This window comes from Phalaenopsis equestris, unplaced genomic scaffold (genome assembly GCF_001263595.1).
Source record: "Phalaenopsis equestris unplaced genomic scaffold, ASM126359v1 Scaffold234078, whole genome shotgun sequence".
Classification (NCBI taxonomy): Eukaryota; Viridiplantae; Streptophyta; class Magnoliopsida; order Asparagales; family Orchidaceae; genus Phalaenopsis; species Phalaenopsis equestris.
The window spans coordinates 70,189-88,298 of record NW_018252004.1 but is presented as its reverse complement, the minus strand read 5'-3'; the positions used below and the strand labels follow the sequence as shown (position 1 = coordinate 88,298).

General features: G+C 35.3%; 1 pseudogene; it reads left to right on the top strand.

Moving 5' to 3' along the window:
* The window catches only part of LOC110038829, a 3,599-nt pseudogene extending 1,219 nt beyond the window's left edge, over positions 1-2,380 (top strand).
* The last annotated feature ends 15,730 nt before the right edge of the window (positions 2,381-18,110 follow it).

Here is an 18,110-nt window from a genome sequence, read left to right as displayed (position 1 = left end):
ATTACCATATGAGAAAATTTTGTTCCCAAAAGCCACAGGAAACCACACCACAGATAAAAGAAGATTTCCCACAGAGTACTGACTCTTCCTCTCACCTTTTTAGTTTTTTTCACTTTTTCCCCCTCCTCTCCTGCTCCCTATTTCACTCCGATGGCATTCTTTCCTTCCATTTCGATCAGCATCACTCCTTCCAAACTTGAAACTGATCTATGGCAGCTCTCTTCCTCCTCTTCCTCCGTTGAAACGGTAAAGCCTTTTTAATCTTTCCGTTAAAGACTCATCATAAATCTCTAAAATCGTCACAAAATTAGTTATTTTGATTGCAAAGCCTCAAAGCCGAGAAGTATCACTCGAGTCGAGTAAAGACGCCCTGCCGCCCTTTACGCTCCTCTTCTTCAACAATGCGGTGAAATCGAGTCCCTTTCAGCTGTTGAAACGCTCCACGCCCACATTTTGAAGTCCGGCACCCTCGCGGATCTACTGGTATCAGTTCATGCCCAAAAGCTGTTCGAACTTATTCCCCAGACAAACATAGTCACCAGGACTTCGCTAATCTCTGGCTACGTCCGCAACAACTAGGCAGACGAAGCTTTTCGAGTTTTTATTCAGCTTTCTACCCAACACATTTCACTCTTGGGCCAGTCTTTAATGCTTGCTCGTCTCTCTACTCCATGGAGCTTGGCAAGCAGCTTCATGGTTATATAATAAAGTGTCATCTTGAATCGAATACCAGCACTGGGAACTCACTCTACAGTTTGTATTCTAAATGCAGGAGCTTGGAATACGCAGTGAAGGCTTTCCAGGGTATTCCCAATAAAAATGAAATTTCTTCGACTACAATTATTTCTTCCTGTGGTGATAATGGTGATGCTGAGTTAGGCCTGAGGATCTTCCATGAAATGCTCTTGGAAGCTGCCTTGCCTAAGTGTTTACAGTGATCTGGTAGCACTAGAACAAGGAAAGCTGGTCCTTCCCTAAGCCATAAAGACTGGGTTTTTATCAGATGCAGGGGTAAACAGTGCATTGGTCACCATGTATAACAAGTGTGGTTGCATAGAGAAGGCTTATATGGCATTTATGGAGGTTTCTACTTCGAATTTAATCTCATGGACCTCAATGATTACCTGCTACTCTCAGCACGGTCGTTCGATTGAAGCATTAAAGCTTTTCGAGGACATGAGATTGGCAGGTGTGAGGCTAACAAGATTACTTTTGTTGGCGTCCTCTCAGCCTGCAGCCGTAGAGGTTTGGTCAAGGAGGCTGAACATTACTTCAACATGATGAGGAGAGAGTACAACAGTGAGCCTGTTATTGATCATTATGCTTGCATGTTTGATATGTTTGTGAGGCTTCTATGTTTGTGGAGTGGACTGGTTTTAAACCTAACGAAATAATATGATCAATTCTGATTGCTGGATGTCAAACACACGGGAATATGGAGTTGGGCTATTGTGCTGCAGAAAGTTTACTTGAGCTAAGATCCAAAGAGATTGAGACATATTTGGTTTTACAGAACATGTATTTTTTAGATTGAGGTGGCAAGATGTTTCAAAAGTAAGGAAGATGATGAAGGAAGAGAAGATTGGGAGCATCAGGGATCGGAATTGGATAAATATTCGAGATAAAGTTTACTACTTTAGAGCTGATGATTGGTCTTATTCATGGAGTTCTGAGTTACATGAATTTCTTGGAAATTTATCCAATTTTTTGAAAATTTATGAATTCCGTGAAAGTATTTCTTGAAAATTTATGAATTTAAAATATTTCTTGATGAGGATGTGAATGTTTATGATGGTGAGAAGTAAAGATGCCAAGTTCGGTTCATCACCACGAGAAATTGGCTGTAGTTTTTGGGTTGCTGAAGTTACCTAAGGGGGTACCGGTTAGAGTTGTTAAGAACATAAGCATTTGCAGGGATTGTCAGAGTGCTGTAAAGTACTTCTCGATTTTAACCAGAAGAGAAATTGTTATTAGAGATAGTAAAAGACTGCATAGATTCAATGATGGACGTGGTTGTTTATGGGGATTTTGGTTAAGACCTTATGGATGATTATTTCTTTTCTTAGGTGCAAAAAATGGTTTCTGAGAGCTGGTTTTCAGATTCTTCTCCTACTCTTACTGGCCAATTTTTGGAAGACAGTTCCTAATTTCTTATTATTTTTCTTTGGAGGAGTGAAGTGCACATTTCATTCATCATCAAATTCTATTGATTACTTCTGAGATAATTCATAGAATCTTTGTGAATAATTTGTTGGTAAGAATTATGATTATAAAGTTTCAGAGACCAGAGATGGTTTTTAATCAAATTCTTTATATGGCTATTGGTATATTGAAGGATCTATAACCAGATCGCTTGAAGGGTTCTTCACTTCCTCCTTTACTGAACTGGTAATCATTAATTTACTGAAAAATTTACAGTTTTATTTTTTGGAATATACTGAACTACAAACCTGTAGCTGAACTGGTAATCATTAATTTACTGAAAAATTTACTGTCTTTATTTTTTTGGAATATACTGAACTACCAACCTGTAGAATTGGCTTGATTTATTGTTATTATATTGCATAATAATCTTCATTGTATCTATTTACAGAAATTTTCATCATCAATAAAGATTAGTTTCACTTGAGATGAGATTTTGTGCATAACCTTTATGAATAATATAGAGAAACCTTTTAAGAGTTGCTTCTTGCTATTTCATATGCTTCTAATTTTTCGTTTTCATGTAAGCTTCTGTTTTTGAAACTTGCATGTATCTGATTGAAAAAAACGTTTAATTGAAGAGATTTTATTCTACTTCAAAAAGTGTCTTGGTAACATCTTTGGTATATATATAATTTTAATTATTATAAAATCATGTAATTATAATTTTATTTTGGATGGTATAACTACTGCTAATGAGAGATGATATTAACAAGGATTCATACTTGACCCTCTGGATTCATCTCGGTTTGTCTCCTTTTCATGCCTTTGGTCATCACCCTGCGGAACAGTGCTCGACTTAGATTGCTAGGGCTTCTCCTTTTGTTGCTCTAAAGGAAAGTTACCCGTGAATGCTCAAGTATTCACGGGTCACTTTAATATGTATATTATATTTACTCTTTTGCCTTCTTATATATCTATAAATATGTATCAATGTATGCTAAAAATATATGAAAGAAATATTTCACTTATCTATTCCTCAGGCCGAGTCTTCATCGATGGGTTTTATCTTGGTATTAGAGCTATTGTGATCCTCCTGTTCCCTCCCTGTTCTTTTTTTCTCTCTCTTGTCTCCTTCCTACATCCTCCAAGCTTTCTTCTTCTGTTCTCTCGATGGATTCCACTTCCCCCACTGTTTCACAAACTAATTCCATCACCCAATTCTCTCACAAAGATCAAAGAGACTACCATCCCCATTACTCTCAAGTTCTTGATGTCACACAGCAAGACAATGACAAACCAGTTCAGATTCAAAAATTGTTTATCACAAATAGCTTTGAATCCTTTTTAGACGCTTAAACACCTATTCCTCACAAATTCTGTCAAGATATCACCGACAATCAAGAAGACAATTCTGAATATATCATGTGGCAACTCGTGTATCACAATCTTGTGGCAACACTAATGTCCACCATCTCAACATCTATAATCTCCTACATCATTTATCTTAACATCACTGCAAATATTTGGACATCTCTCGAAAAGAGTTTCAGTCCACAAATTTATCTCGTGTTGTTCAGCTCAAGAAGGAGCTCTATCACCTCTCCATGAGAAACAACACCTTGACACAATATTTTGCCATTGTTAACACTATAGAAAATGCTGATATTATCTTCTGATATTTGCATTTGATTTTGCTGGCGCAAAAAATTAGCATCTAATTTGAGACACTTAAGCCACGAATAATAAATTTTAATATTTGCGCTGATTTTAGTCTGATTTGCGTCTAAAAATTCGAAGGGAAAATTTTTACGAAAACAACGAAATTTGTGTTGTCATTGCGACGGATTTTGTGTTTAATTTATGTCAAATAAATTGACGCAAAGCTGTACTTATTAGCATTGAACTACTGCTGATGCAAATTACACGGAAATTCAACGTAAATGATCTATTTTACATAAGTCACGCGCCTAAATTTCATTTTTCGTCTCCCGTCTCCCGCGCGCGCCTTTCCTATCTCCCTTTATATCCGAAACTCTCCTAAGCTTCCCCTCTCCCCTTTTCTTCTTCACTTTCCTTCTCTTTTTCAATTTCGCTCAAAACCATCTCCTTCCCGAACAAAGCTTCGCGATACAATCTCTATGACGTCCGGCGGTTCGAGCTTACAAAGACAACCGAACCCCTTCAAATTAGAAAGCATTGAAGAATATGAGTCTATTTGCGACACTATTTTCGTTTATTTGTGGTGTGAATTGAAGTTTAGGTGTTAGGTTTGTATATACATAAGAATTAAGTGATATGTATGAATTAAATGCATAGGTAATGTGGTATGTATGTATAAATTGAAGTTTTGGTGTTAAGTGTATATACATAAAAGTTCAATGGTATGCATGTAAATATTGAAGTTTAGGTGTTAGGTTTTGTATATACATGAGAATTGAGTGATATGTAATTATAACGTGGTATGTATGTATACATTAAAATTTTGGTGTTAAGTATGTACATACATAAGAGTCCAGTGGTATGTATGTAAAAATTGAAGTTTAGGTGTGTACATACATAAGAATTGGGTGATATGTATAAATTCATATATAGTTAATGTGGTATGTTGTAAAAATTGAAGTGTTCATCTAGGTATGTATTTATTTGCGCCACTATTTTCATTTATTTGTGGTATGTATTGAAGTTTAGGTGTTAGGCTTGTATATACATAAGAATTAAGTGATATGTATGAATTAAATGCATAGGTAATGTGATATGTATGTATTCATTGAATTTGAACGAGTTTCGAAAAGATGTCTGAAGTGATCCTTGGTGATTTTCATAGCTTTATTAATAGTAAAGATTTCCACACGAAAGAGGAGTCGTTTTTGGGTAGGTTAGACCACCATTGGAGTGGGCGGCCACCATGTGTCTTTGTGATTGTGAGTGTTTGTTGAGTCTTGTATGAGACTTTTGGAGTCTAGAACTGTCAAGGAACTTCAGAGGATTGCTTGGGGAAGAGTTTGAGATAAGTATTTGTACTTTTGTTTAAGTTTTGTTTTGTAAACTTGCTTTTTTAATATATATTATGTTTCGTTTTGTTATCCTCATGAATTCTGAGTAGTTTTCTTATATTTCTCCTTGCAATAAGAAGTAATCATGTGTGGGGTTAGAATGTTTTGAAGATTTCTTTTATTCCAAAAATTTGTGATGGAAATTTTACCAGTTATTAATTTACTTTGCAAAATGGTCATTTGTGATGTTAAAATCCGTTGTGAAACATAATGACTCGGGGGGGGGGGGCTATGATTTCACCCAACTAGTGAGTATCACACTAAACCTTGGATGAAGTAGAGCCAAGTCCAAGGGGGAGTGCAAATAAATAGGGAGATAAGTTTTGATGGTCGTAGAATTAATGATTCTAGCGTGACATGCTAGAACCTTTATCAATTTGGTTTTTAGTTCGGAACCTGAGGTCTGGTTAGTCTTAATAGAGAGGGCTCATTGGGTAATCTGGATGTGAGAGGCTAGAATCTACTCAGCACAATCATATCAATCAGGAACTTAACTTTAGATTAGTTAATTTTCTTTATGCACTCGGAAGACGGTAAAGAATAGATACGTTCTTATTTGTCATAAAACTTCATTTTTTTCTTTAAGCATTTGATTCCTACACTGATTACAATCTCTTTGCATGGGGAAAACACTTTTTATTATAATCATACTCCTCTACACATATGTAGTTTAGAAAATTTGCATTTACATTTAGCTTTAATTTAGAATTAGCAAACTTTAGTTTTTACCCTTTTACAAACAGTTCGATATTATTCTTCAACAAATTTTGTTTACAATTTGAGTAAAAATATTTCTAAGTTGACATAAAAATTCACTTATTTCCTGTGGGTTTGATGATGAGGTTTCTAAAGAAAGCTCTATATTATTTGAAACGATACATATACTTGCATAGTACCCATAGTGTGTAAGTAATTAATCAATTTTATAGCATATTTATTTTGCACACTAGCCACTGAATATAAATTGGGTCAAGTTTTTTGCCATCTTTCAGAACTAAAATAATTGCATAATTGCGGGTTGGGTCACCTAAGCACCTAAGACTGAGAGCAAGAGCGCTGGTGAAGTAAAATAGAAAAAAAAGTTTTTCCCTCTTTTATGCAATGTTTGCACGTAAGCTTTTTATGGATCCTTATACATGACGGCTATCTATTATTGAAAATTAGCTCTTAAACATTAAAATGGACATCAAACATATGACATTTCAAATAAATAATGCCAACCAAGGGTGAGCATTTCCGAGCACATCAACAGCAGTATAAACCCTAAATTCGTGCTTAAAGCGTCTGTTGAAGGGATTTATGGATACTTTGAGTTATGCAAAGCTATTTATTTATGGAATGTGTCTCATAGCATTCAAATGGACATCCCACATGTGCAACATCAATAATTAATGCCAATGAGTGCGTCAGCTTATATCACGACACATTTATTCAAAACTTGGTTTTGTGCTCTAAACGAGCACAGAGGAGTTCTCATGGCTTTCTTGAGCTATGGGAGGCTACACATGCGTGCAACATGGTCCTAACTTTCAAGTGGACATCTCACACATGTGTATCAAAAATTGATGCCAACAATAAGATAAGTTTTCTGGAATGAGGAGTGGTGAGTGTGTTCTTAAGATTGGTCATGATAAATTTGATTTGCAGTGGTTTGGATGTTTCTAGGGGTGTAAATGAGCTGAGTCGAGCTTGAGTCATGCTTAACTTGAGCTTGGTTTATTTGTCAAAATGCAAGGTTGAGCTCAGGTTGATCTCATCTGAGGAACTTAAGCTCAACTCGCAATGATGACACCAGACTCATGAGCTCAAGAAAAAAATCAAATATCATGGAAGCTCGCCAGCAAACATATTCATGGTTGGAGGAGGAGTGTTATGATAGCTTGCTAGAGAAGGCATCGATGTTATCATCAATCATCTAGTCAAGCACACCCAAGCCGATGAGATCATTCTATACAAGCTTGAACTCAAGCTCATAGCTCAATAAGCTTAACTCGTGAGCTCATTATCAAGTTTTAGTTGTAGTCGGATCGGCTCGCTTACACCCCTGGGAGGAATTCCTACAATTTTGAGAACATACTACATGCCTTCTATGATTATATTTTCACTAATTGTAGAGGTCTCTGCTAAATCCTTGCAGATGTTGAATAACTTAATGAGAGAATGATTAACCTATGATATAGGCTCTGATACCGTGATAAGCTAAGGTTTAAGAGACTAATTTCAAATGCAAATAGGTAAACAAAGAGCAAAAAGAATGAAATCATTATAAAAGCATTTGCCTTCAATACTTCTCTTCTTTTTTTTTTTTTTTTTTTTTTTTTTTTTGCGTACAATGGCGTGCATGTACACACACAGACAAACACATACACATGGTGATTGTACTACACCGTTACGGAGAATCATTGGAAATTTGAGTGGATGGCTGAGATGAACTTGATTGTTTTGGATGGTTTTATTGGGAGGAGTTTTGGGATGTCCATTATTGCTATCAAGCTTTGGTTGATGGATTGTGTCATCCTTATTGGCAAAGCTGAGCATTTTCGTTAATTTTGACAACAACATGCTGACCTATTAAGCAATAAGGCATGAGAGCTGACGAAATGTGCTCGTTTATTAGTAATGATAAGTGTTGATGTTGTTAGAAATGACGGGCAACCATCTTATTGATATTAATGTTTATATCGATGGCAAGCGTTGGTCTTATTAAAGATGAAAAGTTATGCAGTTGGTATAAATGACATGCATCAGCTCTATTGGTGACAATAGACATTGATGATCTTGGCAACGATAGGCCATAATCATGTTGGCATCGACATTGATATCAATGTTGTTCATCAATATTTGTTTTAATGCCAGATGTCAATGTTGTTGTCAACATCAAACATTGTCATTTATGTCAATAGTGATGTTTATCCTATTCATGACAATGGGTGTTAATATTTATGCCAACTGTAGATAGCATTGGTGTTGATGTCAAATGTGTAGAATTTATATTTTTAGATTTCTTGAGACGATCATTCAGATTATTTTGATAAACAATAACACAATGTATACGATGATTTGTATTAATTCATTTGTTCATGTATCTTTTTTAGCCATCTTCATGCTTGATGATTTCAGAATTGAATGATCTTATGTCTTATGAATCCTTCTTGTCAAGTTGTTTTGTTTGATATATGCACGTGAGATTTAGAGACCGTTCAATATCTCAAAAATAATGTTGTGATATATATATTTTTTAAAGGGTTAATGCTGTGATATTTTCAACTATAGTTCCGAGTGCTTGTCTATATTCATTTGAACTAAGACATTTTAGTACTATTGGGTTCATCTCATCCGAATGTCTATTTTGATTATAAGTTTAAGTTTGACATTAAATCAAATGTTTTTCAATTCGCGTCTATAAATTTGTAATTCATTAACACTTTGTGGTCAAATAATTGCATAAAATTTAGGGTCATTTACGTACAAACCATCCAATTCCTATGGATTTACATATCTAACACTAAAACTTTTCTATTTTACATTTATAGCACCCAAATCTTTCACATCACATAAAAAATACTACTACTGTAATTTACCCAAATCTTTCATATCACATAAAAAAAATATTACAACTGTAATTTAAAAAAAAAATAAAACATTTATTTACACTGGTATTAGATATATAAATGCATGGAAATTTGGCGATATCTAATTTTAAGTTATGGTTATATGAGTAATAAATCAATTATTATATTGCATTTATCTCAACATATTTTTAAAGAGTTTATTTCTAATTTTTTATTCTCATTTTTATTTTAACTTATTATTTGGCTGCCTAATTCAAAGAAATAAACTTGGACAATCAACCAAATGACGCGTAATATTTAAGAAAAAAAATATTACATCAGGACTCCACACGTAGAGTTACGCGTGGAGTCTAATGAAGTCACATAACACAATAACACGGGGTAATATTCCCCCGTGTTATTCAGATGTTATTGTATGCGTTATTGTGTTATGAGAATATTCCTGGTGTTATAATAACACAATAACACTTGAATAACATATAATAACACTTGAAAATTTTCCCTGTGTTGCCGGGCTATTTTTTCTCTCTCTACGTGTGGCGTGATTTTACATGTGGTGTGATTTCATTGGAGTATAATATTTTTTTTCAATATTTAATGGGATAAAAGCGTAGCCCCCGCGTTGGCTATTTCTATCTTAATTTGCTTTCAATTAATAATGATAAAATTAACCAATGTACGGGCGGGGTCAAATGATGGATCGGAATGCCGTCATATGAAAGTTAGGAACCTGAAATCTTAATAAATGTACATTTAATATAGTTTTATAGCAGTAATTTATGCCGACGACCCATATTAAATTATGCAACGTGGACACGCATTTTGCATGCATCTGACCCGACGAGACACGTTGTAGTTAAATAATTGAAGTTGAAAAAGAAAATTCACGGATAAGCAATAAAACTATGTTTTTTTTAAAAAAAAATTATAAAAAATGAAAATGCATAAAATTCACGGATAAGCAATAAAACTATGTTTTTTTTTTAAAATTATAAAAAATGAAAATGCATTTTTTAATAATAATATTCTAAAAAATAATTAATCATAAATTTTGAGTAATTTTAATTAGAGTAAATTTGAACAAGTAAACATGTGGCCGCTATGAGGTGACAAATGTCAAGCATGACAACAATCCAACAAGTGGTAGATGGCTACTCAATGTGATAAGGAATGGAGCAATTTGACAAGCAAGAATGTTGAGGGTGCTAAGAATGATTGAACAAGTCATTGGTGGTTCAATAGTATGATAAGGAGGGGTTGGAGGCGCAGCGGGTGATAATCATGTAGTGCAAGTAGTTGACAAGCAAGAATGTTGAGGGTGCTAAGAATGATTGAACAAGTTGTTGGTGGTTCAATAATATGATAAGGAGGGGGTTGGAGGCGGAGCGGGTGATAATCATGTAGTGCAAGTAGTTGCTGGCTTGATAATGTGATTTTGTGTTGGCCAAATTGGGTTTGTTCGTATCACTTTTGATTCGGGTTGTGAGAAGATGATGAATCCTTCATTAATTGATTGGGTCTGAGGAAGGAATGTCATATCGTGCGGATCATGGATGACTTGACCATTTTTTTAAATGAATTTTAGGTCAAGTTGGTCCATTGGTTGGGTGTAATTAGACCATCATTGAGTGTATAATTGTATGTTGAGGAGTGAAAACTAAATGAGGGACATAGTTGAGCAAAAATATACAAATTATAAAACTCATTTTTAAATCCAAATGCATGAGCTTACAAGTGTGGGACAATTACACGGTGTTTTCATAAAAAAGTGTATTTTTTAATAACCTAATGAGGTATTAAACCCAAATTCATGTATGTTTTAAAGATTACTCAACATTAGACATCGCCAAATGAAAGCTCATTGAGTATTATTCTTTTAGAGTTTACTCAGTAAGTCACTTGAATGTACGGTGGGAATCAGCTGGACTTAAATTTTGTGTGATCTCGTAAAACTGACGATTAATAAATTGCATGAACTATTATATTCATAATAATCTTCAACTCTAATATCACTTATTAAGGTATGAATCAAAAGGGCTAAGTTGGTCTAAAATATTAAATCTTCTTTCAACCCAAAGTTTAAGCTCATTGTCGGGAGCCCACTACTTGATACTTCAAAATAAATATAGTTTTTACTTATGTATGATAAACTTGTATAATACAAATATTGCTTTCAAAATTATTGTCACTCTATCATGAAATATACCATCATCAATTTCATTTGTGGCCTAGAACATGGGCCATTCTAGGAATTTATATACAACTTTTCTTTTTTAAAGATTTTTCATATGATTATATATATGAGGTAATCTTATAAGTTTTAGAGTCTTATATTATCGCGCTTCTTTGCATGTTTTTTGGTTGGCTACTGTGCATGAGGATTTTTTAATCTTGACATTCAACAAAATATCTTTCAATAGGAGTTTTAACATAAATATCACACAAAATGTTGCTATCTTCGTATGTTACACCACAAACTTTAAATTTGCAATTTCGTTAACCCTTTAGTCACTAACCTTATCAGGCGAGACCTCCGAAAGTCCCATTGAATCTTCAATGGAGATGAAGCCGAAGGGGTTGTGAACTCTAAAGGGGTTGCATGTCAGTCTTGGTTAATCCACACATGGCAGTCACGAAAAATCATTGTGGTGAATCGGAGCATGGAAGCCATGGCAAATACTTCACAAAACCTCAGTGCAACATATCATCCATGGCCATCAATTTATAGGGGACGTCAATCAAACACATGTCATAGCCATCACCTCACGCTGCACTCCAATCAACACCATTCTTCTTCCCAGCTGCTGGTTCATTGCAATAACTACTTCCTCTTGCAGAAACTTTCATATTCATTTCATTAGAAACCACAAACAACCCTTATTTCTTATAGTTGTGAAAAATATTGCAGTGATTTTTGAAACTCTGACAACTTTGTGAGAATTTAGAAAGAGAAATAGGAGAGTTTCAGAGGTCTTTCTATGCCAGTTTTACTGGATGAGATGGGAGACGAAAGAGTTAACATAAGTGTGAATTTTGTAATCTTAGAGTTTGGATGTGAGATATGTAAATATCAATGTTTTACGTGCTATGTATGTAAAGCTCCTAAGAGGATATTGGTATGGTGAAAATTTTGGATTTCATATTCTTATCTATGTGTAGATGTGCTAAGGGATTGAGATAGGACTTGCAAGTGATCTAACTTTAAGGCAAAATTTATTCCTTGAGCTCTTTTGTAGCTAATTGAATATTATATCATCCATTGTGCAGGTTAAAATCAAATAATATAAATTTTATCTTTTCATGATTGTATCTTGTTTTCTCTTTTTCCTTTGAGATAACTTCCACTTATTGTATTTTGACACCTACTAGTACAATATACAATTAACATTATATGTATCAACTTAAGCTCTAAAACAATAACATGTGGGTGATCTTGATGAACATGAAAATGAGAAATAACATTAACCTTATCTTAAAAATCTCTTAAGTTTTAGAATTTCTTATGATTTTCTTACACATTAAAAGACTACAAGAGCTAGATTTTGCCATAAGAAAATAATATGTGAATACAACTCAATGATTGATGATAATGAGAAAAAAAGGTACAAATAATTAAAGAGAGAATATCATAAGTTTTAATACTTTTAAGAGTAATTTTGCAGATATGAAGTGCATGCTTAATAGAAAATCATTTAAACCAACTCATTTTAAATCAGTATATAGAGGGAGAAGAGTCATAAAGAATCAAATAAACGACTTTATGGGAATAAATGGAGCCATTGTTGAGGTAAGACCATTAGTAATAGGAATATTGCAAATAGCTTGAATGCAAAAATCAGGAGCTTGAAGATTGTGAGAAAAATTCAAACTATCATTAGAAATAACATCATTAAGATTCATATTAAGAAAATATATGATAAATATTAAATCATTAATGTTTGTACATAATGAATATATATTCAAAATAATACAATTTGATGCGCGCTAGAAAATTTGCGGCAGTAGAGTAATGGATTATTGTTTTAGCGTTGCAAGAGAATTCAACACACACTCAGATAAAAGAAAACAATCAGAGTGACATAAGAAGTTTTTATGTGGAAAACACATAAAGGGAAAACAACACGAGGTCTAGCCCAGTTGTAAGAATCCACTATAACTTGATGATTACATATACCCCTTGTCCCACAAGCAAGAATGTGTTACAAAATTTTTCAAATTACAATGTCGACGTACGAATGAACTTGTTGTAAGAAGTGGACGGCAGCCGAAAGCGATCTGTTGAGGTTGGTAGGTAGTGGTCGACGACGGTCGGCGGTGGTAAACAGTGGTCGACGAAGATTGATGACTATCAGTGGTGATTAATAGCGGTCAACAGTGATCGACGGTGGCAGAAGTGGTGTTGAACTTTAGCTCATTTTAAATGCATCAAGTTCTTTCTCATGTCTCAAGTTGTCCTCCCCCTCATGAGAGGGGTGGGCCTCTATTTATAGTGTTTTGGGTACAATTAACGCAGAAATATAAACCACTTTAAACATACGGTTCGGAGAGCTTTCTTCGATCAAACAATGTTTGATGAACATTTGAATGCCTTAATGATGTCAGAATTAAGCAATATTGGGCTCGTTAGATTCGTCTTATCGAGATGCTCAATTTGACTACAGACTTGCTAGATTCGACATTCGTTTGACTTTCTAAATATGTCTGGGAAACTTTCAAGAGTGGTTTAATAACTTGATTTGAGCTTGATCTGATCGGTTTGAACTAATTTTGATATCATTGGGTATGTCTCATTGATCTGATCAGTTTGCTGTAAGTTTGTTGAAATCGAAGCCCTGGATGACTCTTAGTTTAAGTTTGAATGTTTCATATTCAAAACATTACCTCGAGATTCGTGTCATGCCTTGAGATTTAAGGAATTTGGAAGGCTAAAAGATTGGAATATGAAAAGATTTTCAGCTTTTTTTTTTCTTATTTGAATGAAGAAGTCAGGAGGTCATATGACGGAAGCCGAAAGGCCAAAAGCTAGAAGCCAGAAAGATAAAATGAATTCACATTTTCATTTTTTTTGAAACAGCTGCCCCCTTTTCTTTTTTTCTTTTTTGAAAAAAGTTAGAAGGGTAAAAGTTAGTAATATTGAAAGATTTTCAGCTTTTTTATTTGAAATGAAAAATCCGGAAAACCAAAAGCTAGAAACCGAAAAGGCAAAATGAATGTAAATTTTAAATTTTTTTAATTATTGTCTTTAATGTTGTGTCTTCTCTTAAGCCTATAAATAGAAGCCATGAATGGAAGAAAGAACAACAAGTGAGGAGAAGGAGGCAAAAGAGGAAGAGTGGAGAGTGGGTCTTATGCTAAGGAGATTTTCTATAAGATGAAAGTCGTCCCCATCTTTCGTAGTAACACGGGCAACAAATTCTTCTTACTCGTTGTGGCCAAGAGGAAAGATGTCCTCGTCCTGCGAAGTAGGCGAGCAACGAGATCTTCTTTCGTGTTGTGGTCAAAAGAAAAATCGTCCCCATCCAGCGTATCAGGTAAGCAACAAGATCTTCTTTCATGTTACGACGAAGAGGAAAGTCATCCTCATCTTGCGTAGTAGGTGAGCAACATGATTTTCTTTCGTGTTGCATCTAATAGAAAAGTCGTCCCAGTTCTGCATTGCAGGCGAACAACTAGATCTTCTTTCATGTTGCATCCAAGAGAAAATTTGTTCCAGGCCTGCGTAGCAAGAAAACAACGAGATCTTCTTTTGTGTTGCAACAAAGGGGAAAGTTTTATTTGTCTTGCGTAGCAGACAAGCAACATGATATTCTTTCGTGTTTTGATCAAGAGAAAAGTCGTCTCAGTCTTGCATAATAAGCGAGCAACTGTGTCTTCTTTCTCATTGCAGTGAGAGAAAAGTCGACTCTGTTCTGAGCAGCAAGCGAGCAACATGATCATCTTCCGTGTTGCAAGTCGTCCCCGTCTTGTGTAGTAGACGAGCAACGAGATCTTGTTTCACATTGTGGTTTCATGTTGCGACAAATAGAAAAGTTGTTTGTCATGTGTAGCATGTGATCAATAGAATCTTTTTTCTCGTTGCGACAAAGAAGAATGTCATCTCTGTCATGCATAACAGACAAGAAACGAGATCTTTTTCATGTTGCAACCAAGTTGAAAGTCGTCCTCATCCTGTGTCACAGACAAGCAACGAAATCTTATTTCACGTTGCGACGAAGAGGAAATGCGTCCCCATCCTACGTAGCAGGTGAACAACGAGATCTTTTTTCGCATCGGTGAGATGAAGAAGGTTATCTTTGTCCCTACCCAACAGGTGACTCGGGATCTTCTTACTTGCTGTCGCTGCACATTTCAGTGGAGATGAAGAAATGCTAGAGTTTTTCTGTTACGCTTTGAAGGAAAAATTTTCATGCTTCTGTAGCAGCGATATCTCTTGTAACCTTTATACTCATTTTTATTATTTTTATAGCCTTTTTAATCATCTGATGTAACATGTATAATGATGATAATGTATTTTTTATACATCTTTGATGTTGCTTCTGAGGTTGTTGTGGATTCTCAATTGTACAAAATTTTGCAATTAAAGTTAATGAACACAGTTTATAAAATGGATAATTGCATACATTTTGAGGCTCATGCCTTCTGAGGTTGTGCCGGAAGTATAGCATATAAATCTCAAAATGAACCAGTACCTTCTGCACCTCATAGCCTTCTGAGGTCTTTTATGTGTCCGTGTCTTTTGAAGCGTGTACCCTTCTAAGGTGTTTTATATATATGTCTTTTGAGGCTTGTAGCCTTCTAAGATCTTTCAGTGGAGACCTTGTCAATCACTTGCTCTTGTAGAGTCTTTCTAGTGAGGAGCCTGTCAAATACTAGCCTCCCATCGAAACTTGCCTCTTGGGCTCATCTTTGGATTTTCCCGAGGCATGGAAGCTTCTCATTAAGTCTTGCCTCCTGGGCTTGGCTTTTTGGAGCACCGTAGCTTCCCATCAAGTCTTGCTTACTAGGCTCAACTTCCAGGGGTACCAGATCTTTCCATTGATTTTTGTCTCTTGGGCTTGACTTTCAGGAGTATGATAGCTTCTTATCGAGACTTTCTTTATGGGCTTGTCTTCTAGGAGCATCGTAGCTTCACATTGAGTTCTGCCTCTTGGGGTCAATTTTCAGTGGCGTCGGATCTTCCTATCGAGTTATGCCTCTTAACTTGAGTTTCAGAGGCATGGTTGAAAAGACAATCCATTAATAATGTAAGACCAATTCTGAGTTGTATAACTAAAGATACTCGCCGGTATTAACTCGTAACGAACAAAGCTATATAAATTCCACTGAGGAAGGTTAACCTATCTTAGGTTGTTGGTCAAAACTTTTACTTGATGACCGTAATCTATTATGAAAGATGTTGAAGAAAATCCACTAAAGAATTTTTATCTATCTGAGTCTGTATGTTGAAGCTTTCATTTGATGACTGTAACTTGTGATGGAAGAGGTCAAATCGAGTCCCCCTGTGATCGATTAAGCCTATAATAAGGTGTCAGAGATGCTCTGCATTTTTCGAGACTAGGGTGTAGGTTGCAATGACCCGTATGTTTTTTTGGAAATATGGTTGCAGTCATACTCAAGAATAATTCGTTAGTTGATGCTTTTGAATCTTTTGCCCCACAGTCGAGCCTTGAAGAGATCAACTTCTTGACTAGTTGAAGGAGAACTTCAGTACGGTGAGGGGGAGTTATGAAAGCATCCTTTGCGACAAAGATTGCCCCCACTCTATGAGCGATTTTCAAAGCCTTGTTGGTGAATGAAATGTGGGATGAATACCCTAACACAGACATGCCCGGGGCGTTAACATAAATGACCTTTCGAGACTATAGTGAAGATTGCCTCTCAGTCTAAAAGAAGTTATGTTAGACTTTGTGTCTAAATAAAATGTGAGAAGATAAACCAGCTACAATCATGCCATATATGTTAACGTGAAAGACTTTTCGAGACTGCAGTGAAGGTTGTCTCTCACATTGAAGAATGCTTTAGAGAAGATTTTCAAGATGTAAAGATTGTTCCTTCGCCAGGGATGATGTACATCATTAGGAAACGAAGTGGGGGCTCAGTAACTTAGAGTTGAAAACAGGACTTCGCTTCCAACAAACGGCGTTAAACTAATATGTGCTAGAAAATTTGTGGCAGTAGAATAATGAATTATCATTTTAGTGTTGCACGAGAATTCCACACACACAGAGATAAAAGAAAATAACAGTAGTGACACAAGAATTTTTTACGTGGAAAACCCGTAAAGGGAAAAAACCACAATGTCTGACCTAGTTGTAAAAAAATACTATAATTTGATGATTACAGAAACCCCCTATCCCACAGGCGGGAAAAGGGTTACAAAGTTTTTTGAATTACAACGTCGACGTGTGAATGAACTTGTTGTAAGAAGGGGGCCTCAGCCGATGACGATCTGTGGAGGACGACATATGGTGGTTGACGGCGGTCGGCGGTTGTTAACAGTGGTCAACGATGATCGATGATGGTCAGTGGTGGTTAATGGCGGTCGATGGTGATCGACGATGGCAGGAGTGGTGCTAGACTTTAGCTCTTTCTCAAAGCTTCAAGTTCTTTCTCCAGTCTCAAGCTCTCCTCCTCCTGGGTGGGGCTCTATTCATAGTGTTTTGGGTGCAATTTATGCAAAAATATGGATCACTTTAATTAGACGGTCCGGAGAGCTTCATTCAATCAAACGGTATTTGATGGGCATTTGAGTGTCTTAATGATGTCAGAATTGAGCAATCGTGGGCTCGTTGGATTCTTCTGGTTAAGATGCTCGATTCGACTATAGGCTTGCTAGATTCGACATTTGTTTGACCTTATAAATATGTCTGGAAAACTTCTAAGAGTGGTTTACTGACTTGATCTAAGCTTGATTTGACTCAGATTAAACTAATTTTGATATAATTGGGTTCGTTTCATCGAGCCGCTTAATTTATCTGGAAGTTTGTTGAAATCTGAACTCAGAATGACTCTTAATTGAAATTTGAATATTTTTTATTAAAAAAAAATCATCTCAAGAATCATGCAAAATTTTTTTTTATGCCAATTAGGTCTCTCACATTAAAATATTTGTTTTGACCATAAATTCGTTACAATGACAGTTTGTACATAATGAATTTAATTCTATAAATTCTAATTTAAATGTTCCATTCAATCCATGCTTGTTTTGATGAATCTTTTAATAATGTATAAAAAGTCTTTTCTCGATTACCACAATTTCATTTCCATCAGATATCATAAAAAAAATTATTTAACTTTATTTCTAAGACATTTGATATATATATATATATATATATATATA